The 23837-nt window shown below is 40.0% G+C and overlaps 1 pseudogene; it reads left to right on the top strand.

Annotated features, from left to right (window-relative positions):
• Positions 1-23837, top strand: part of LOC141764461 (protein ELFN1-like) — a 143335-nt pseudogene that overhangs the window by 76775 nt on the left and 42723 nt on the right.

Here is a 23837-nt window from a genome sequence, read left to right as displayed (position 1 = left end):
TTCAATTTAGCTTTCAGCTTTTTTGGTAAGTACAGCATTCCTTTTGGTTCAGTTAAGTAATCTTTACACCAAGGTGAGCCTTTGCTTTAATTTGAATAAAGCTACTTTTTTTGTCAACAAATACACTAAAACATAGTTCCCTCTTACCTTGAGAGCTATCTATGCATCCGTATTTTTTTTTCCTGAAATTTAAAGACACAAAATGTAACTCAGTGGCATCCGACGACACTCAAAGCAGCACAAAGTTACATTTGAAACACTGACGTCTCTTTCCGAAAATAAAGACACTGTTAATCACAGTAATCAGATTGTGTTGGAAACAGTTTATTTGTGCAAAGTGAAAGAGGAACAGTATGTTCTTTTGGGTGAACTATGCCTTTAGCTCAGGGGTCTCAAACTCGCGGCCCGCGGGCCAATTGCGGCCCGCAAGACGATATTTTGTGGCCCCCACCTTGATATGAAAGTTTAATGTTAGTGCGGCCCGCAAAGTTTTTTTTTTGGGGGGCATTTTTTAATTTTTATTGACAGGACAGTGGATAGAGTCTTGGAAAGGGGGGAGAGAGAGAGTGGATGCGGAAAGGGCCACAGGCCGGATTCGAACCCGAGCCGCCGCGGTCAGGACCAAGTCTTGTTACATGGGCGCCCGCTCTACCAACTGAGCTAACCAGGCGCCCTCGGCCCGCGAGTTTTATGTGAATGGCAGTTTGCCGTGGAAGGTCCCTTTGTTGCGCGAGCCCGAGCTGAACGAACCTACCAATCACAGTGGGGTATATGGCTCCCGGGGACGGGCAATCGGCCGGGCTTGATGCAAGCAGAGAAACATTTCACAACAACTGTGGCGGCGCCCGTGTAACATCGCATAAGCTTGATTAAAGCTTGATTTATACTTCTGCGTGTAATCGACGCCGTAGCCTGACGTGCACCTCTCCAGAAATGTAACTACACGTCGCGGCGACGCAGACCGCAACAGCTGTGATTGGTCCAGTCTCTCAGCGATGCTGAGCGGCCAGGACCAAGTTCTACTTCTCTCTGCCTCCATCTTTTCAATGTTTGTTCACACAAATCCACTCAGATATATTTTCTCTTTTCGGCGTTGCAGTAATGTCAGTAAAAGTTCTGTGGTTCAACAGTTATTAGCTCCAACTCCCTCAGTTTCTGTTTGTAGTACAAGAAGAAGAAGGAAACTCATAGAGACGCCGCCGCCAACTAGCGGTTTGGTGGTGTAATTGCAGAGCAACACAAACACAGCAGGCACAACTTTATTGCGGAGTGACACCAAGTGGAATGAATATATATCTTGTCACACAGCCCCAATCATGTCTTTTTCAAAGCCTGCAGTGAAGAGAAAGGTTGGTGACGAGCACAGACAATTTCAGGAAAAGTGGGAGACGCAATAGAGGCCATGTTCAGAAGAACCGTTCATGTTCTTCAATGTTCCATTCATGTTCAGGACAGTTCGTGTTCAGAAGAACCGTTCATGTTCAGAAGAACCCATTCAAGTTAAAGAACTGTTAATAATGACGTTTGAGAAGATTTTTTTTTTTTTAACAAAGCTTTTTTTGTGGAATACCTGATGCGGCCCAGCCTCACCCAGACTCTGCCTCCAGCGGCCCCCAGGTAAATTGAGTTTGAGACCACTGCTTTAGCTAATGATGCTGGCCTGTACGTATAGCTGCCGAGCACTGTGTCTTTATAAATAACAATCCTCTGTAGTGTCATTCATCTACATCTACTCCTCCATTCTCTTTGAGATCTCTTGACTCCTTTTCTCCCTCCATCCTTCCCTCCCTCCCTCCCTCCCTCCCTCCCTCCCCCACACCCTCACCCTCATCCCTCCCCCGGCTCCCATCTCTGTAATTCAGATTATTTTAGTTCATATTTCATCCTTCGCTGTTTTATTCCTACTTGATCTATTATTCACGGCCTGCTTTAAAAATGTAACAGTGCGAAGGTCACTGATCCATGCTCGGTCCTTACTGGCTCATACAAGATACGATGTGCACACACACACTCATACATACACAAATGTACCAACGTACGTGGAAACACAGAAATGTTTACAGAAATTATGCATGAGGCATGAGACTAAGGTTTTTCAGAGTGGCCATGTACATGACGAGCAAGAGATGAAGAACAAGAAAGATGGGGAGAGATGGCCAAAGAAGAGCTCATCTATCTCTGGACTTTTACTACTAAAACTGTAGGCCACCAGAACTCAAACTAAGTATAAACTTAATGACCACAACTTGGCCGCTGAGACTGGTGGACAAAGACAAAACGGGCAACCCAGAGAAAGCAGACAGAGTCAAGTCTGCTACAGTTTTACTACAGCCTGTATAAAGACAGGAAGTTCTTAAACCAAAATAAAACTCAAATGCCCATAAGTACAACATACACTCTCAGACCAAGACAACATTCAGTATTTACTACTTAGGGAACAGTATGTCAAACTATTTTACAGCAACAATACATGAAATTCTAATGAGCTTTTTCATCTTCTTTATTTTTATTTCATGCCCTTTCTTTTATGGTCCTCACTTATTATATTATAGTATTTTTGTTAATGATTTGTAGGGGTGTAAATCACAAGTTTCATCCCGATACAATATTATATAAATCTTTGGACAACAATACGATATTTGATTTCAATTTCAATTCAGAGGCCTGTGAAAAATATTGATACATATCATCATCATTAACTCACAAAAAGCAAGTAAAATATGATTTGACAATTTAATTACTGAGCTCTACCAACATTTGAATGAAAAACAATCTATTCTTTTTTATAAAAAGAATAAATATAAAGTGGGAATTTCAAAATAAAGGTGCATTTTAATGATGATGATGATATGTATCAATATTTTTAACTTATGCATCGATATATTGAATTGCTGATCATTGAATTGATATATCGATCCAGATGGATTTTTTCGTTACACTCCTAATAATTTGTTGGAATTTGTTTGTTTTTCCTCCCATTAAAGTATTCTATGTAGTATAGTGATGTAGTTGTATAGTATGTGGAACAGTTTAACAATGAGCATACGATTCTCCATAATCTTTAATGTATTTCTTACATTCTTCATTTTTTTTTTTATTTCTTTATTAACATTTTCAAATAACCTCCAACAACAAGGAAGCAAAATATTCAGAGAATTTAGAGTATATCATACACATTTTCCTTACATGTCAGAAATTTGGAAAACAACAATAATACATATAAAAAATATATAAATAATATATGATAATGATAATAATAATATGATAAAAAGAAAACTCATGTCCATATCTTATTTTTATTGTTTGTAAGTCAGTGTCAGATTGAAATATACATTTACAGGGAAAAGAACAATCAAATAATAAAAGAAGGCAACTACAGAGGACCACATATAAATCTATATTTATAACTCTCACTTAAATTCTCTATATACTGTATAAAAGGATCCCAAATGTTTTCAAAGAGAGACTGTTTCTATTTAATAATGACAGTAATCTTTTCCAGAGGTAGGGTTGTGTCCAGTTGTTGTCCACTTTGGTTTACTGAGATCATTTTGTTGCGAGCAATAAACAAAGATCTAAGGCAGCAATATATGTCTTACATAAGTCATGTTTATCAGTGTGTAGTCCTGACTCTTTACTGTACACTTTGTAAACCTTGTTTGTCCTTCTTTTGCAATACTGTACTTAACTATGGTCATGTCATTAAAGCAGGTTTTGATTTGTTATGGAGAGGATTATTGAAATGACAATGGTGGAGATCCACCAAGTCTATTGAAGTACGTGAAGGATTGGTTGCATGATGGATCAAGCACAACGAGTTGTCTGACCAGTCGCCATATCTGAATTTTCATAATCAGGACTCAACCTCAACTTTATGCAAACGAGGTCCGTCCGCCGCAAGGCAGCAGGCCGGCGAAACTCAGATCAAACGGTCAAGCTAGGCAGCTGATCAAATGTGAATCAAAATGCTGTTACTGTAATGCGTATTTCTCGCCTCAAATGTTTTCAGAAACATTTTTTTGTGTACTTTTTAGCTGTGAAATGATAAAGTTTGTCACCCAGCCGCCATGTTGAAAACAGTCGAACCAACACCAAGCACCGCCCATTTGCCGGAGCGAACCGGACCGTTTTGGGTTCCGTCACTTCTTTCCATTTGTTGGCCGGACTTGGTGGATCTGCACCATAAGAGCGACAGACAGGAAGAGAAGCGAAATTGTCCAACAAAAGACGGGAAGAAAATGAGAATAAGAAAGATGGGAAAAGGGTTGGACAGATGCTGCATACTGAGCCAGCAGATGGTGGAGTTGGAAGGAAAAAGAGAAACGAGAGAGAGAGAGTCATCGGCATAGAGTGAAAGATGAGGAATAGAGTGCTTGAGAGAGCAGAGGGAGCGATGGAAGTTGTTTTAAAAAGCTAAAGAAGCAAAGGAGAAAGCAAGAGAAGTACACACTAACACACTCACTCTTAAACACTTACACACTCACTGAGTAGCAGATCACGGAGCAGTTAAACAGGATCACCAGAATTAATAATTTAAAGCAGTGAGTGACATGGTTGCGGTCTCCCGATGTGCGTTTCATTTTGAAGCGAACACTCACACATAATGTACGGAAAGCCCAACACTCTCCCTCTCCCTCTCTGATGTGCATCTATGCACTGAATTCTAATTGCCTCCTTTACCAGCCAATTAAATGGCAGTATCTGTCACCATGACAGCTCATTAGTAAATCAGCATTCAGCTTTCAGGCAGTGTGTTTCCAGGCGTGTGTGTGTGCGCTGATGTGTTTGTGTGTTATTCTGTGTTTGTGTGCGGCAGTAATGCCTCATAACTTTGCCCGGTATGCAACAGCCGATCGCTAACCCGACCACGTGTGGGTCTGTGTCTGGGAGTGCTGCTATTAGCAGGAAATGGAAAATGTGTTTTTTTCCCCGTGACTGTGCATGCAGATAGACGGGAGAAATGTGAGCTCTGATTCATAGCACTTTGTATCTGCAGTCGCCTCTGAATCCATTTTTCATTTGTTTGGAGGACAGATTAGCTCCACGTCTAGCAAAACATCATCAGGCGAGGCAGGGAAGCGGGTTTGACACCCTGCCAGATAGGGAAAGTCCCAGCAGAGCATGCTGGGAGTAATGACTAGGAACAATGGCATTTTGCCTCATAACCGAGGGAGTTCAATTATGATCTCTACTGCCGCAACTCTGACTTTATATTACTTATATTAAAGTCCAAAGGAAATTAAATTGCTTTGTATTTTTCTACTACAGTGAACAGATCTCCTTAGTAAATTGCATTACAAAAAATCTTTACTCAAATAAAAAAAAAGTAATATTATATTTTTTCTGGTTTCATGATTGCACCTATAGTCTGTGCATGTACCAGTCAAAACATTTCTACATAAAGCAGTCAATATTACTTTTCTGTCATTGACTGAAAGTGATACTGACTAAAAGCTATAGCTGCCACACAAAGACCCACCTACTTTGCACTGCACTTTCACCCCTATAGTTTGTTTGCCCTGGTGCGAATCAGTTGACGAGTTTGTAAACTCCTCTGGTTCCAAAAAGAAGTCTGATTGTTTAGAAGTCTATGAGAAACTGACCCTACTTCTCAATTGAATTATTACCTCAGTAAACATTGTAAACATGAGTTTATGGTCTCAATCACTAGTTTCAAGTTTTCTTCAATACAGCATGATGTTCGTTTAGTAAATTATGGTCCCATTTAGAGTCAAATAGACCATAAAGCAGGGTATGCTTTAGGGCGTGGCTACCTTGTGACTGACAGGTTGCTACCATGGCGTTGTCCGGTCTGGTAGTTGTCCTTGTTTTCATCTTACAACTTTAACCCTTTCACAGTGTGTTTTCAGTTCATGAAAGAAAAATGTCATATTCAACATAAACTCGAGGCTTCAAAACTGTAGTCCACAAACCGATGGGTGAAGTCATGGTGACTACGTCCACTTCTTAAATACGGTCTATAGCCGGATCGCACCGAAAGGAAATGAACGAGAGTCATTTTCCACCGTACTAAAAAGGGCAACTTTGTTGCTAATGTGATCTTTTTATTTACAACCATGGAAACCTTTCTTTTCCTGCAAAAGGCTTGAAAAATGCATCACCAAACAAACATCTACTGAGGGGGAAGTACACTGCCAACACCATTGTGCAGCTTAGACGACCAGTCAGCTGTAGCATTTGGAAAAGCTTAAAACCTTAACCTGAAAATATTAAAATTGGTGGTCAGGTTTGATAGTGATTGGTCCTTTTTTTTTCCCCAGAGTTTTTGGAGTGAGAGGAACAGCTGCCTCCGGAAGTATTCTTCACCACAGTAAGTCCTATCTTCTATCGTGTTTTTCAAATTAGTTCTTCAACATTCCTCAATATAGAAACACAGACTCTCCTGGTTAATTTACTATACGATCATCATTTTGACTTTGTTCTAAATCGAAATTTTTCCCTATGAGTTTGTTATGGCAGATGGCTCTAAAAATTACAATATCCACCAGCCTCTGTCGCATTGCTGTAGATACAAAGCCAGAGGCACAAATTAGAACGGTAGCAAATTCAGAAAGCTTTGTCATTCCAACTGGAAACAAAAAAAACTCTGCACCGCATACTATAACTACTGATTTTATCCAGATTTGACCAATAATCAAGATTGGAAATTAACTTTTTTGTCCACCTGCCAATGTGGCTGGTGGATTCCAAAATGTACGAGCCATTCAATAGATTACCATTGGTTTTTTTTGGCTGGTGAGTGAAGCAAATCTAGCTGCCACTTGCATTTTTTTTACCAGCTTTTGGATGGTTGCCGGTGCTTGTTTTCAACCCTGCCAATAATCCACAGGTATACTGATTAAAACTGATGAAGTTTCTACAGACCTTGATGTTTAGCTTCAGTTTGCCGTTAGTGGCACACGAAACAGATGTCAGAAGTTTCCTACCAAGGTGCTCCTTGGGAATCTTAGTTGACTTCTCCACTCATGTTTTTTTTAAAAACAAACAACAGTAAAAGAAACAGATATTTTATAGTACAGTTCCTTTCTGATGATGCATCGCGCACAGTTTAATGCCCATCCAAGCCTTAGTTATGCTCCAGCTGCCGCTCACCTGCGGAAAATTAATGAAACTTTGCCTTACAAAATCGTGGATGCCTAAAATAACTCTTTTCACTTCCCCTACTTCTATACCACTGCTAACAAAATGCTGCCTGTACAATTACCAGAGCAAGTTCATTTACATTTCGTATCCGCGTCCCTGACTGGACCCTTCACTAATCCCCGCCCCCGCTGCTGCTCTGTCAAGCTGTCAGAGCTATTGTGGAGCCCACACTGTCACTAACTGCACTCCCTGCATAACTATCTGGCTATTTTTTGGAAAAATGATTTCACAGAGAAGCAGACAGAAGGGTCTATATGTGTTTGGAGGATAAATCGGGATGTCAAACTGATTCAGTAGCGAAAACACATTAGAGAGATAAAGACAGAAGCTAAAGCCTACAGATCACAGTGTAAAAGTGAACCAACATCACCTGGCGGTCGAGACAAAAGATAATGAAATTAAGGAACACTGTTCCTGTAAAGCCGGGTAGGTCTTTATTCACTGTTACAATCATTACAAAGTAAAAGCAGCATGTGTAAACATTCAGTAAACCTTCAGGAGCTTGCGTAGCATAGTACTAATGCTAGTTAATGATGTACTAACATACTCTGCTAATGTTAGCTCCATAGGTTTTTACGTCAAAATGTAACGTTTTAGAAACATGTATGACCTTTAAACCTTTCTGGGTAACTAATATCACTATTACACATTCCCCAGGCACAACGTTTAACCACAACTAGCTCGAAATCCACAAAACCAGCCTAAAAATGAACCCTGGTCGAAGCTGGCCGATGCTACACTATGATTGGCCAGTCTGCGTTCGAGGGGCGGGACTTAGCGAAGGGTCAGTCATGTACACTAACCCGTCCACTCAGAGGCCAAAGAACAATTTCTGATATATCGCCTAAAATGTGTTTTTTCTTTCAATGATAAAAACTTAATGGACTTTAACACAACACTGCCGTATGTGTCATCACAGTGCTGCTATCAGTGTATACTCTTGTGCTTGTGGAGTGGGAAAGGAAGGGTCATTAAGTCCAAGTGCCAGCTCCTAGTCTGCATGAAAATTTTACAAGCTAGCTGTTTCCTCTGTAAGCAGTCCACTTGTTCGTCTCTTGGTTTGTCCTGTCTGCCTGCTCGATTCTTCTCACCGCACTCCACGCCTCCTTCAGACTGTTTTTGCTGCAGATTGTTCTCTGTCCTCTCCTGGTAGGTGTTCTTCCCATCCTCCATTCGCCTCTTTAGCTCCCTCTGGACAGACTTAACGTCCTCCCTGTCCCAAAGCCCTGAGAGCTCTCCTCTTCCTATTTAGAGGGGATTTGATGGCTTTGTCATCTGGAGTTTGTCCTTTGGAAAACAGCTTTTTTGTTGGAAGTGTCCACACAGACACTGAAGTAATCCGTAATGCCGTGGGAGAGTCTTTTGATGTCCCACAGAGCAGGTTTGAGTCTGTGCATTCATTAACAGTCCAGTAGACCGTCACACACTCCCGCGACCAAACACTCACAGTCAGTGACAGCAACGGGTTTCTGCTCAACAGCAATGAAGCATCAAGTCATGGTGTGATTTGTCGGTGGAGGAGAAAGTGATGGAGCTGTATAAGTAGATTCAAGTTCTGCTTTTGCATGGGCATAAATTAGATCAAGTGCTCTTGTTGATACTGTAGTTGATCAAGTAGGTTGCCTTTTGGGGCCAGTTCAACAAGCTGTAAACATTGACATATTATCACCTTATGAAGTTGTTAAGGTGTTAGCAATCAGTGGTTATTTACACATCCAGCAGATACTGAGAAACCAAAGTATTTATCTGGATTTGTGTTTCTGGCTACGTGCAAATGTCCAGGATTCTTGCTGCTTTTAGCTCTGGTTTGGTCTCCACCAACTCCTGAGGGAAATATCGTATTGATAAGTTGTGAAATTATCCACTATGTTCACTAGGTAGTCTCTAACTATATCTGCTTCCTGCTGCTCGAAGAAGGTTGATAAGAGCGATTTGGGTGAACCAAACCATTGAACCAAAAGTTGAGGGTTGTAAAATCAAAATAATGAACTGGAAGACACTAAAAGCTTCATAGAGCTGAGGAGAGCTGTAAAGTCAGTGATTCATAGTCATTTAATCCATTGATAATATAAAAATATTGATTCGTTCAGCTGTAAAAACGCAATAAAACGGACACTTGAACATCTTGGAAAGCTGAATCTTTCATGGTGACGTCATCCTGCACTAATCGGCACGAACATAAAATTGAACCACCAAAGATATAATAGTTTTTTAAGCAATCTGCCCCGCTACTGCCCCTTCTATGAAAAAGACTTTAGCCTTTATTCCAATGGCTTATGCTTTACAACAAGTGGGCTCTTAAACCTGACTGATTAGGCAAGGTAACATCATTTTCACTTTCACATCAATCCGGCACACACGCTGCTCATAATAACGTTGTTCCAAAAAGTACAACATGTGGGAACAGCGTCTTTAACACAGTTAATAAACGCATATTTCATGTGGCTTGTCTTGGCAGAATCTAAATGGAAAAGGGACTGTTGTGTTTCTGCCAAAATTTAAAAGCTGTGATAAGAGAGAAAACTAAACTATGACTTTTTATGTGACATATTATACGATAACTTTTAATATGGCCTACTATACTATGACATTTCATATGGCATACGTAAGGGATAATCTGCAGGGAGCCGGTCATTGTTGTGAAATAAACCTTGACATCACCCTGAAGGGGTTTATTTCACAACAATGACCCACTAGCTGTACATTATCCCGCTTATTACCCACTACTTACTTAAGAAATCAATAATTTAAGATAAGAACTGCGTCCATAGCAATGGTCTGCTATAAAGAAATAACAGACCATAGAACGCGGTGATTGACCAATCAGAATCGAGTATTCAACAAAGCCTTGTAATACTATATTATAACTTTTTTACATGGCATTAGGGGTGTAACGATTCATCTTCTACATTGATGTATCGATTTATATTCCTACGATCCAACTACATCGATATGTGCTCGGCAAGTTGTCCTTCATGGGGGATGTATATCGATCTAAAATCGATTTGCAAGGTATATAATCGATTGTATCGATACTAAGAATTTGCACCTTGTATTTAGACACCACAAACGTTACATGGATGTATTTTTTTAGCACTTTTATTAGTAGAGAAATGTTAAAAGTTACTCCGGTTCACTCTCCCTGTGTATAACATCATCGACATGCGCCAGCTCTGCAGTACGAGCACAGGCGAGCATACGTCCATGGCGCGCATGCAGATGAACGCCGCCCCTTTGGCGGGACTCCTCGCTCTCTCACCCGGTAGCAGCGTAGAGGGAGACGGGCACCAGTTTGCATGAACTGCCAGCGCTGCGGTGCAGAGGAGACGGTCGGCAGAGTTTCAGGCGCTGTCGATGCACTTGACGAGGGCAGCTTCACCCACAGGCGCTTTCCCCGTCGTTTTTTCAGTCCATGGAAATTGATACGTATCGTATCGTTGTAAAATCGTTACATCCCTGCATGGCATACTATACTATGACTTTTTTATGACCTGCTATACTATGACTTTTCATATGACATACTACGACCTTTTGTACCTGCGGCATTCACACAATTTAAATGGATTTTCCTGCCTTTTCACATCAGCACAACAAAATGGAGCAAAGACAAAAATATCTAATATACGCCATGTTATCAACCAAGTGCATCATATTAAGGATGTCATTAATTGTGTCTGTAAACTGTATACAATTTACAGTAACGCAGTATTTTTCATTTCACATTGGGGGAAGTGTGTGCAAAATGAAAGAAGGTACAACAGTGTGAGGGGAAAAAAGGAATTTGGTTTAGTCCAAGCAAACACGCAGGACAGGATGAGGAAATTGACACACAGTCAAAGTGGCTGAAGAGGGTTGATCCACCAGTTTAACCCATTTGATCTGTTTCCATAAAATCATCACCATTTGCCTTGTTATGATCACTGCCTTTTTTATATTTTATCCTCCTTAGACTTCCCTCATTGTTATTAAAACATCACATACAGTATATCATATAGTAAATTACACATATGTTGCTTAGCAGTCACAAAATATGACATTCAGGAGGGTCTGACCCCGGCTGCCATGACCGGCTCTGTGCGCCCTGAGCTTGCCTGCGGACAACTTGATTATTTTTTTATTTTTTTCACAACAAATCCGATATCCCACGCTGCAGACCTCCCACTGATGGAGACCAGCTGAGTCTGACTCACTCACACTGCTCCTGGGCTCACTGGTCACTGTGTTTTTAGCCTTTACAGACACTGGTCTGTGACGATAACAATAAACACCAGCTCCTCTCGGTTGTCCTCTCCGTTGTCCTCTCCGTTCGCAGTCAAGGGGACTACAGAGGAGCAAACGCACTGCTGATGCACAAGGAATAGCTAAAGAGTGCTGCGTGAGTGTGTCTGTGTAGTGTGTGCGTGACAGTTCTGTAGTAGTTTCTATGTTTAGCTAATTTGCCAGCAGTAATGCATCAGAGCCTCTGTTTTTAGTTATTGTTTTTCTGCAGGCTCCTCATCCATCTCTCCCCTTGTGTTTTCCCTTTTTGTTTCTCTTTTGTTTTTCCTTTTTTGTCCACCGAAGCTACCAGACCTCCTCTGTTTCTTCTTCCATGTCATGCTGCTTCACCTGGATGATTTTCATTTTTGTTGTTTTCAGAGAGTTTTTTTAATGTCAAATGACGTAGATACAGGAATGGCCAGGTAGACTGAAGCCTAAAAATATCCTTCTGAGACTAAGTAGTCTTCACGGTTCATGGTAGAGCGTATGTGTGTGTGCAGTTGTGTATTAGAGGAGTTTGTCTTCATAGCTTGCAGTGATTAAAGAACGTTTGTGATGTTTGAGTTGAAAAACTGATCTCTGCAGTAGAGCTCAGACCACGGGAGCTCAGGGATGTCTGACTGTTTATTCTGTCCAACAGGCTCATAGGACTGCATGGACACACACACGAACACATGTCAATATCGCTACACATGTTAGTAGAATCTTTCAGCTGTAACACTCAACAACTATTAATTTGTTACCGCTGTGCGTGCGTGTGTGCATGCGTGCGTGTTTGTTCAGATTGTGCAAGTCACAGTAGATTGAATAGATTTAGTTCAAAGCAGAGACTAGAGCTGTAGAGCTTTGACCTAATGAGTTGACTTAAGACATGACCACTCTGGGACTTGAGACTCCCTAAAGGCTTGACTTGACTTGACCTTATAAAATCCTGGAACATTGCAACATACAACATGAAACATACCAAATATTCATTTTAGGGCTATCAATCGATTACAATATTTAACCGCGATTAATCGCAAATCTTTTAAAAATGTACCTTTTAAAGGGAAATTTGTCAAGTATTTAATACTCTTATCAACATGGGAGAGGGCAAATATGCTTGCTTTATGCAAATGTGTGTATATATTTATTATTGGAAATCAATTAACACAAAACAATGACAGATATTGTCCAGAAAATGTACTGCATTTAGCATAGAAAATATACTCAAATCATAACATGGCAAACTCAGCTGTCAGTGTGTCAGTGTGCTGACTTGACTATGACTTGCCCCAAACTGCATTTGATTATCATAAAGTGGGCATGTCTGTAAAGGGGAGACTCGTGGGTACCCAGAGAACCAATTTTCATTCACATATCTTGAGGTCAGAGGTCAAAGGACCCCTTTGAAAATGGCTATGCCAGTTTTTCTTTGCCAAAATTCGCAAGTATAGTATGTCGAAAAAATAAAAAAAGTAATATTATAGTATGTTGAACAAAAGTAATAGTATAGTATGTCAAAAAAAAAATCATAGTAATGTATGTCCAAAAAAAGTCATAGTATAGTATGTCGAAATGTTCATGAAAAAAAAGTTATAGTACAGTATGTCAAAAAATTTAATGAAAAAAAAATTATACTATAGTAAGCTGAAAAGTTTCATGTAAAAAAGGTCATACTACGGTTTGACGAAAAATGTCACGAAAAAAGTTATAGTATAGTATGTCGAAAATGTTATGAAAAAAAGTCATAGTGCAGTATGTCAAAAAATTTCATGTAAAAAGTCATAGTATAGTATGTCGAAATAATTTATAAAAAAAAGTCATATTATAGTATGTCAAAATCTTGATGAAAAAGTCATTATATATTATGTTTAAAAATGTCATGAAAAAAAGTCATAGTATAGTATGTTAAAAAATGTAATGAAAAAAATCATACTGTAGGATGTCGAAAAGTTTCATGAAAAAAAGTCATACTATAGGATTAGAGCCAAACCGCCCGACCAACATGTAAAAATATGCGTTAATCATCCACCCGTACCCGACCGGACCTGCAAACCTCCCATTTATGCATTATAGGAGCACAATTGTCAGGACTGATGTTTGAGACCAGAAGGACAGACGTGGACTGAACGCCGTCGCTGCAGCACTCAGTCCCCAAAATTAAAGGTGTAAAAACAGTAACTAACTGGGCAGGGCTTAGAAAACAGTGAATATATCTTTGTGAAGGTGTGTCCAAGATGTTGAATCAAGTTTGTGGATCATTTCTTGAGTCTGTGTTTTGTGGTCAGTGGAGCTTTTCATATTTTGGTGGGTGACTGGACAAAATATTAGGACCACAAGTAAGAGATAGTTTTTCTTTGCTGGGCTATTGCAGGCTTACTCTTATTGTTTTGTTTACAGTCTGAATTATTGAAGTCATTTTTATATCCCTTTATAGACCAAACACACATCCACACAGAGGTCTACTTGACACTTGAGGATGAACAGTCATGTAACAAAGAAGGTTGTGAACTCTTTGTGGGAAATTGTGTTTTTCCTTTGAGGCTCGGATTAGCCTTGGAAATAGGAGGTCTTTCTCGCCGTCTCCCTCTCTCTGTCCATCATCATTGCCAACTGTCAGATGTTGCTGTCATCCTCAGCCGTCCCTTCATCTGTCTCTCTCTAATGGGAATCCCCCTCTGTTTTCTCTTCACACAGCCCTTATTTCAACAATCCCTAGCTTTTCTTTCTCTTCTGTGTCCCATTTCTCAGTCTATCTCTCCTCCCCCTCTGACACACATCGAGCTTTGAGGTGTCCTATTAATTGTGTTATATAAATACTAATTTTATTCTGATTTAACAATTTTCACTTTACCACAGTAACCAAGGGAAAAAGCTGAGTCCAGACTTGATTTCCACTCCTGGGTTTTTCTATCCTGATGCTGCTTAGCTGTCCCTGTTTTGGGGTTTTTAATGTGGCAGACTGTCAGTCTGCGCTGCTGCCAAACGATTTTCAGAAATATCTCACCTTTGTCATTCTAACCACCCTCCGTCTCCTCCCGCCCCTCCCTGTTCCCTTCTCCCCTTCTCTCTTTTTGATAGTGATGTGAAAAGCGCACCGATACTGAAGGCTCTGCTGGTTCGGGGAGGTCCTCCATCTGCAAAGGTAAAAAAAAAAAGTTTTTCTCCTTCCTCTTCGCCTCTGTCTGCTTTCCATTCTGCTCTCTGTCTCTACTTCTGAACGCCAACCTTCGCTGCTGGATGAGAAGACGTCAGCAGAATACAAAACATTGCTTTAACAGTCCAGACAGAAAATGGCATGCAGCAAATATTAAGAATAAACTTCACACCTACAGTCTGCTTACAACTAAGGCTTGCATGCAGTCGTACAAGTGCTCACACACATGCTCTAGAGTGAACAGGATATTCATCATGTGACTTACCCGTTATTTCCTTTGGGAAAACGTTCCTGACACTAATACGAGAGTGTATTTTGTATTGCGTGACTGTATGTGTGTGTGGAAGAGAGAGAGAAGGTGCAGAAAATCCTATTTTCTTTTCCCTTTATGAGAAATTGTGAGCTGTCAAAGGTTTAAGGGTTACAGCCACGCAAGGACGGCAGGATTTGTAACAGAAAAACAGAGAACGCTCAATGTACACGCAGCTTTAAAGCTGTGTGTGTATAGAGTGATAATGCTATAGTTTATGTTTACCCTTTAAAACACTACAGTGGATCTATATATTCTGTAGCATCTGGCATATCAAGGTCTGCTTTTCCCCCAATCTTTTCTCAAATACGCATCAAGTGAGTGTGGCGGTGTGAAATGCAGTTCATCGCATGATGTTGTGTTTATACTCGTCTGGAAGGGAGGAGCACCCAGAGTGTTTGCAGAAGCTTAGCAGCTGCTGTTCAGTGTTGAGGTTCCCTCGAATTAATGAATCAATTCCCTCAGGTTAATATTGTTACAGTTATTCACACCTGGAAGCTGTCCAGTACAACCACAGTCTGATCTGTTGGTCACTGAGCGGTGTGGAGCAGTAGTTAAGGCAGGTTAAGGGTCTGCTGCTATTTTACTTTCTCCGCCAGATTGATCCTGTCAGTCACGGGACAGAGCTGTAGCTATCATTGAGGACACTGAGGCTATATCCTCTGTATTTTATCTGGGAATTTGGAAACCCGTGGGTAGTGATATTCTACAGTTAAAAAACACTTGGTGGATATTTTATGCCGATTCCAGTATGTTTAGACTCAGTATATTTCAATTTGACTCCTTTTCTTGGTAAACATTCAAGAATTTATCCACCAGGATGTTATTTTGGGCAGCCTGGAGAAGGCTTTGAAACAGCCTTAATGTTTCAAAGCCTTCGTGCTGGACCTTCATGTTGGGAAGTAAAAAAATATATACAGTAATTGAAGTTAAAGCTGAAATAGGCGAGATTGGAGCAAATATGATTTAAAAAAAGTTATTTTTATAAAACGGTCGCTATATCGTGAGAGTAGTACATGAAACAGGTAACCTGAAAAAAATCATGTGCCTCTGTGCCCTCCGGTGCTCCTAACGGCATCTGCGAGATTTCACAGACCGGAGGAAAACAAGCAGTAGGAGCTGATCTGAGGTCTGCTGTCCAGCTGCTGTCTATGAGAGCCGGCTGTCAATCACTTGCAAACTGATTCAGGGGTTAACATGTGCTGTCTTTAAAGTGGCTATGATCAATATTTTCAGTTCTCCTCAGCTCTACGGATCGTTTCTTTGGTTTTACGGCCAAAACGTTACTGTTTTGGTTCAGGCTCTCACAGCATTCTTTTCAGCAACAGCTTCAGTTGTTGGTGGAGACCGAAAACAATCAGAGCTGAAGAGCTTAAAGTAAGGCTGTCAAAGTTAACATGATAATAACGCGTTAACGCAAAATCATTTTAACAACGCTAATTTTTTTAGCGCATTAGACAACAGATTGTTTTAAAACGAGAGTGAAGATACTGGCATCATATAAAACTACAAAACCTAAGGAATCCATTGGTACCAGCCATGTCATACTAGCTTGTTGCGAAGGAGGATAAATAATGCTACTAAGTTAGACTAAATTTTGGCGAGGACAAACTGTCAGGGCCATTTTCAAAGGGGTCCCTTGACCTCCGACCTCAAGATATGTGAATGAAAATGGGTTCTCTGGGTACCCACAAGTCTCCCCTTTACAGACATGCCCACTTTATGATAATCGCATGCAGTTTGGGGTAAATCATAGTCAAGTCAGCACACTGACACACTGACAGCTGTTGTTGACTGTTGGGCATGAGTTTGCCATGTTATGATTTAACATCATTTTTTATTCTAATTGCAGTACCTGTGACGGTTTCTGGACAATATTTGTCATTGTTTTGTATTGGTAATTGATTTCCAGTGATAAATAAAAAATACATTTGGATAAAGCAAGTATATTTCTCTTATTAAGGTATTTTGAACAGACAAAAAATGTGCGATTAATTTGCAATTAATCGCGATTAACTATGGACATATATATTGTATATATAAATATTTTAACCAATTGACAGCCCTAGTTAGTATGTTTTCATCACCTGCTTCTACTGCCTCCATGTGGCCTACATGGTATCAATTATTGCAGGTTTAACATTCTTTTATAATATACTTCATGAGATAACAGATTTTTTTTCCCATTCTTTTAATTTGTACGCACTAATCATTCATCTGGTGGAATAAACTGAATAATTCAAACTTGTACCCCATGTTGTCTATCAGAGCTGTGAACAAATTAAGATTCTTGAAACAAAATTAACAGCAAGCGAGTTTGTAGGTATTCTTATGATAATATCTAACCTATCTGCCTCGATCAATAATCTCTTCAGCTGCACCTTGGACTCTAAATTGCAGTCACGGTCGCACTGCAGGAAGTTGTCAGTCAAACCCGGAGTTATCTCAAAGACCATCGACAACATTCATGTGCAGCTGGAAAATCACGGTCTTCATCACTGAGGGAAGGGACGAGATAAAGATTGAGAGAACATCATGATTATCGTCACTTCCATCGCTTATATCGTCACTGTGACCTTCAACAGTCATCAGTTTAATCATAATCATCGTTATTCCAACCTCCACCACTGTACACATCATTGTTGATCCGTTGCTCCGTCCGTCCCTCCGTTATTCCTGTGGTATCTCCGCCAAACAGCGTCTCTGATCTCATGTGGCCTGCTGCTCTCGCCTGTCAGCATTTACACACCAAATGACTTTTGACCAGGATTCAAGGCTTTTCTATTTCCACCCCTAATGCGTATGAATGACCTGTTTGTGTATGTCTGTCTGCGTATGTGCATGTGTGTGCGAGGGGATGTGTGTATGTAAGGGTGTTCGTAATGAGGTGATTTTTATTCGTCCTCCCTGTCCTCTTGCCCTGTCAAGTCCACAGATTCAATTTGTGTGTTGAGATAGAAAGAGAGAGATTGCGTGTGTGTGTGTTTGTGTGTGAGAGAGAGAGAGCGAAAGAGAGAATTTCCTGCCAATGGATTCTCATCTTTGAGCCCAGAATCAGAGATGGATGCAGAGATGAATGCTATTTTTGCCAGGCTGTGTTTACCTCTGTGTGTGTGAGAAAGAAGATGGAGAGCTCACATTTAACAACTTGTCAAAAGTTTGTGTGTGTGAGAAAGAGAAGGAAAGAGATAGAGAGAGGAAAAAGGGGGCAGGAGAGAGGAAGAGAGGGGTGATTGGGTGTGAACAGAGGAGTGCGTGGAGAGACGAGGGATTTTGGGGAAAGTGGAATTTCAGATTACAAGAGGGCAGATATATCTGACAGGAGAGACAAGTACTGCTCCGTGCGTCTTGTGCAGCGCAGCGGGCGGATGAATAGATTATACATATGCACAAAAACAATGCATATGTCACTTTCACTCAGAAATAGCTATTTATTAAAAAACAGAATCATGATATACGTACGCACACACACATTTTTTTCATTAGTGCTAACAGATCTGTATGTGATATGGAACATGGGCAATATGTTATTTGGTGTCGTAGACTTAAATCACATTGGTAACACTTTACTTTAACCATTCTATTTAATATTTTTAAGCAGAATACACTCACGCACCATCGGCTCTAGTTTGCCCGTGTCTGAGTTTTTTCTGCAAATTCAGCATGTGGAATTGGTTCGGCTCCCATCAGTGAGCGAAATCACTCTGATTGGTTGTTCAGCTCAAACTAATCATTGCACGAGAAGAGAAAAGGACGTGAGGAAAGCAAACAAACGAGTAAAGTCAAGAGGAAAAACACAGAAGGCTCTTCTCATTTTTCATCTTCATCTCGTCTGATCATTTCACAACGACATGGCCATCTAGATTGACGTTAAGTTGTGAGTGAGAGTGGTGTGAAATGGTCGGCGAACGCCGCTTTGTTTCATGTACGTATCATAACAACGGCTTGTATATCTGCCGTCCTTGGTCTTCCTGGTTCCCTTTTTGAATGACAAATACAGACTACCGCCACCTGCTGTTGTGGAGAGTTATTTCATCTCACACAGGCGCAGAACGTACGTGGTAGTTGGCCACCGGCTGTAGTCTTTGTAGTCTTCTGGGCCTTAATGCAACAATCCTGCAATAAATCCTTCATGAAAGTTTTAATGTTCAATGTTGTTGGAACAGTTTCAGAGAGGTATTGATCAACTCTATGACCATTTTGCAGGATGTTGTTTGAATTGCACTGCATTATACAGAGAGGTGTTTCTGTTTTTTAGCCTACCATTATTGATATAAATGGGGTGGAAAAAGTCACTTAAGTACTCACATAATCTGTGTGTGGTACCAAAATGTAGCGCTTCATTCAATAGAAAAACCTTTTTGTCTACTAACACAATCCAGGCAGTAATTGTGTCTCCTGCACAATGTAATTGGGAAAACAAATTAGCAATATATAAAAGGAGTTTCTAAGTGAAAGAGAGCTATTGAACAGTACCCATAAAAGAAACCTTTATAACAACATCCATTAATAACTTGCATTCCACTTTTGCAATATTTACCCAACAGAAATGTGTGCTATGCAGAGGAAGTCACAGAAATGAGGACTTGAGACTTGACTTGGACTGCTTGAAGACCTGACTCATTGGAGACTTGAAAACTTGACTTGAAAGCAAAAAAATTTTACCTGTGCATTTTTAAATGTTGACTTGGTAAAATCCTGGAACAATGAAAATAAACAAAACAGCAATAATCAGGGCTTGCATGATCACAGCCTGCATAATTATGCATTGAAATTATAGAGTGCTACAGGAATGAATCCTTAAACCCAGAAATTAGTTATCATTTTATCACTTCTGGTTCCCTCGTCTGGAAGTTGATGGGTTTTTTGATTGGGTATTTAGTAGGCCTGTCAATCGATTAAAATATTGAATCTACTAAACGTCATCACGCCAACTCGTCTGCCTTTACAGCCTCGTTGTGTATACTCGTGTTCATGCAACCGTGGTGTAGTTCATTTATAGCCTAACGTTAGTTTTTTACTTCTGGCGACTGCATTCACACTTCAAAAATGATAAAAGTGGTGTTCATTTGTGGAGATTATTTTACGAAACAAAACATGTAAGTATCATAAACGTTTATTTGCCACAGAGCTTATTTTCTGCAATAATCCAAAACCCAATAGAAAAATCCCATTAGCTTTTTGGCGAGGGAACCAGGGTGATGCTAACTTCCTGGTTGGCCTACAAAAATAAGTTATCCCTGTTTAACTCTATTTGTTCTCAGTTATGTAAAAACACTAATAACTCAGCTGTAAAAGCAAAATATTCTGATGCTGTGTCATTTTAATGGTCAACATTTGACTTGACTCATGCTCATGCTGGCAGAACACGTGATACAAACTAATCATGCAGTGCCACCAGTGCCTCTTTAATCTGTTCACAAGGTTGAGTCATGAGGTCTCAATAGAGTCTCACGCAGAGTCATTTCTACAAGCAGGATTTTTATTCCAGCAAGACGATGAGTAAACAGCTTTACACATCAGTCCAAACATGCACTAAAATACACGTCGAATAATAAATTATACTCGTTCCTAAGTGATCAATCACGAGGCTGTTATGACTCGCAGTATGAAATGGTGCGTAATGATACAATGGTTGCTGCGGGGCTGTTAGTGTATGCTGACTATGCAAGACTGGGAACAGAGCGAGTCTTATTTTCTGGCTTATGATGATGATTTAAGTTTATGCTCAGAGGAGGTGTGTCAGTGTTCAGTCACGGTGGAGGCTGTGAAATCTGCTGAGCTCATTATATTTTTAGGTCTAATATAAATAAACAAAAACACGTCACACAGGAAGTAAATTGTGTAGTTCAAAAATGATATTAAAAAAATGTGATTATAAAAACATTATTTTCATAACAGACACTCTAGTTTGGCGATCTATGTTTTATTTGTTTTTGTTGCCATTCCTAGATGGACCCACTGGTGCTTTCTCCATATTTTTCTCTTCAGTCTCTACATGAAACTTTTTTTTTTGGACATCATTTACTGCAAACTATGGTGAATAGCAGCAGAAAAAACACAAATTTTTGGATGTGTGGATCATAAAATTCAGTTGAGAATCCGCTCAAACCAGTCTTCTTTTTAAAAAGACAGGTTTTTAGCCACCTGGTAAAAACACTGCATACCGTATGCATGTTTTTCGTTTTGTGCCTACGCAACTGTTTGTGCTTCGAACCTATGGGGTCAGATCAGTCTCAATATTAATGAATGCACACAGAAAGATTCACAAATGTATTTTTGGATTTATATATAAATGAGTCTCTCCACATATCATACCCTCTTGGTGGCAAGCTCATGTGATTGGCTGAAAAGGAGACATCTGATTGGCTACAAATAATTTCCTGTTGAAAAAAAGGCATTTGTGGATCGGGCGACGTCAGGGGAGTCTCAAAAAACCCATACACAAATGCAGTGCACACAAGACAAGCAGTTTGTAAATGCAGGTTCAACAGTTTGTATATAAATGTAACAACATATAAATATGATTTTGATGAAAATTTAAATACTTTTATACACATATATTTGTGGATTTATATTACATTTATTGAAAAGAAATATTTGTGTGTTCAATACTGTAGAAACATATTTGTGAACCATATTCCTTACAGATGTTACTGAGGCCAAGATAAAGAATGAGCATGTTCCTTTAATATAGCTCACGTTGATAACGTAGAAAGAAGAAGTGTGCTCAGTCTGATAACACATCATTAAAGTCGTCCAATATCTCTCAGGTTGGGTGTAGGCTCCAATAAACATCCAAATTAGACGAGTCGGAGCAGCGCGCAGAGCAGATCTATCTTGGTTATTGATAAAGCACAGCCATCATCAGCACCACACTCTAATTATCCATGTATCTACCTGACTGAACAGCTGCTGCGTGTGCCAGTTGTAAACATTGATGTCAAATGAATAATTACAAAGCAGACAATATTAAAGATAGTTGAGAGCTTCTATTTTCCTTGTGTGATTTTTGTTCAAATTAAGACCACATTTCCCATAAATAATAAATTCCTGTCCTCCTGCCTCACTCTGGCATACATCTGCATACATTTATCGTCTCCTTGGGTTTTCTACTGCAGATAAATATGTTGTAATTTATTTTTCTACAAATTTCTCATTCCCTTCACATTCTTCAACAGCAATGAATCTGTTTATCTGCGCTGCACAAATCTCCACATTGTTAAGTCATTAATTACCGTAAAAGTTTTATTGTTTGAAAACAAGTAAACAAATCTACCAGTGCGATGTGAGTTTCAACCTGTTCCCAATACAAATTAACTGTTTTATGTGTAGAATAAAGTGTTACAATATTTGGCTTTTACTCTGTCGTCTTTCAAGGTAATCACGCTTATTTTTAGAAAAGCCTTGATAAAAGTTGAGTCATACAGGAAGATGGTGCACTAGCAGATTCTTTTTTCACTTGTGTTAAGAAAACAAGACATCTGTGGCTCTATGACTCAGCAACAGACAAAAATGAGACCGAAAAGATGGTGGCGTGCTCAATGCATTAATTTTGAGGTGCACTCGACAAACACTGATGCTCTTGATGAAAAAGTGTTGAAATCTTCAAACAAAAGAGCAGATGTCACAAACTCGTGTGTAGAGGAGCAGTAATGTTGAGTTTTGAATGAATGCATAAAAAGGTCAGGCAGGTATTGTCTCCTGATTTGAACCTGTATGAAGACCTGCCGAAGTCGGGACCGGTCGGTTACTTAAAGCTGGAGTAGGAAGGTTGGAGCAAATATAATAAAAAAAAAGTTATTTGTATAAAATGGTCACTATATCCTGACAGTAGTGCATGAGACAGATAATCTGAAACAAATCATGTGCTGCTCTGTCCTCCAGTGCTCCTAATGGCATCTGCAACATGACCAGAGGAAAACAACCAGTCAGAGCCCAGCTGGAGCCTGCTTTCTCTGAGCAGATGTCATGGCTCTGTTTTCAGGGAGAACGGGAGACTTTGAGCAATCACAGGTCATTTCAGAGAGAGAGTTCTAATTTTACAGCTGAACAGTAAACTACAAGATGTTTCTGAAAACATTTGAGGCGAGAAATAGGCGTTACAGTAACAGAATATTGATTCATATTTTGATCAGCGGTGCCTAGCCTAACCAGAGTTCGTGAAAAGTGAGTGTAGAGGCTGCCAATCCTCTCAGTGATAGTCTCTTTTGTTTACACCGATTATGCTAACGTCTTAAAAATAAGGAGAAGTTTCGTAAAAGCAATTGCACATGATGCATGTGAGGGGAAAAAAAAGGCCCGGGAAGATCCTGTCTGCATCCTCGTGGTTCATTTGTCTCCGCAGCGTAGCTGTGACAGCCGTAGATGAGACAGACGGAGCAAAAAATGGACGTAGAGAAGACGATGCAGAGGCGGCTGACAGTTGAAAGAAGATCAAAATCAGCCACATTACTTCTCCTCGTTTTAACACGAGCCCACACATTTTCACGCCGCACGTGCACAGACGCCTCCGCGATGTGACAGACGATCGTCTAGTAACGCGCGAGGAAAACAAAACCGAAAACCAACAAAAACGGATCACATAGTATGAGGAGGAGTATTTCATATGCAGAGGAACTACCAGGAACAAAGAGGGACAGAGCATAACAGACTGTGTGTGCGTGTGCGGGTGCATGTGCGTGTGTGTGTGTCTCAGCTAACTTGAGACAAAAGTGGTTCTTAACCACTGAGTTCTGCAAACAAGGAAAAACCAATGAACAAATAATATAAACAGATTAACAGAGCTGCAACTGGAGAGTTGCTGGTTGAGGGTTTACCTTTCATTCACACAGACCCGCCACAACACCACACACGCTTTAAAAAGTTATGGTTTTAATTAGAATCAGATTTCAAAGTGTGTACATGCTTTGGGGCAACAAAGATTAGCCTCAAATAGCCGATTATCTCCTGGAAATTAGCATC

Source organism: Sebastes fasciatus, chromosome 3, assembly GCF_043250625.1.
Source record: "Sebastes fasciatus isolate fSebFas1 chromosome 3, fSebFas1.pri, whole genome shotgun sequence".
NCBI lineage: Eukaryota > Metazoa > Chordata > Actinopteri > Perciformes > Sebastidae > Sebastes > Sebastes fasciatus.
Note: the sequence above shows the minus strand (reverse complement) of the source record. Positions and strands in the feature narration are given on the sequence as shown.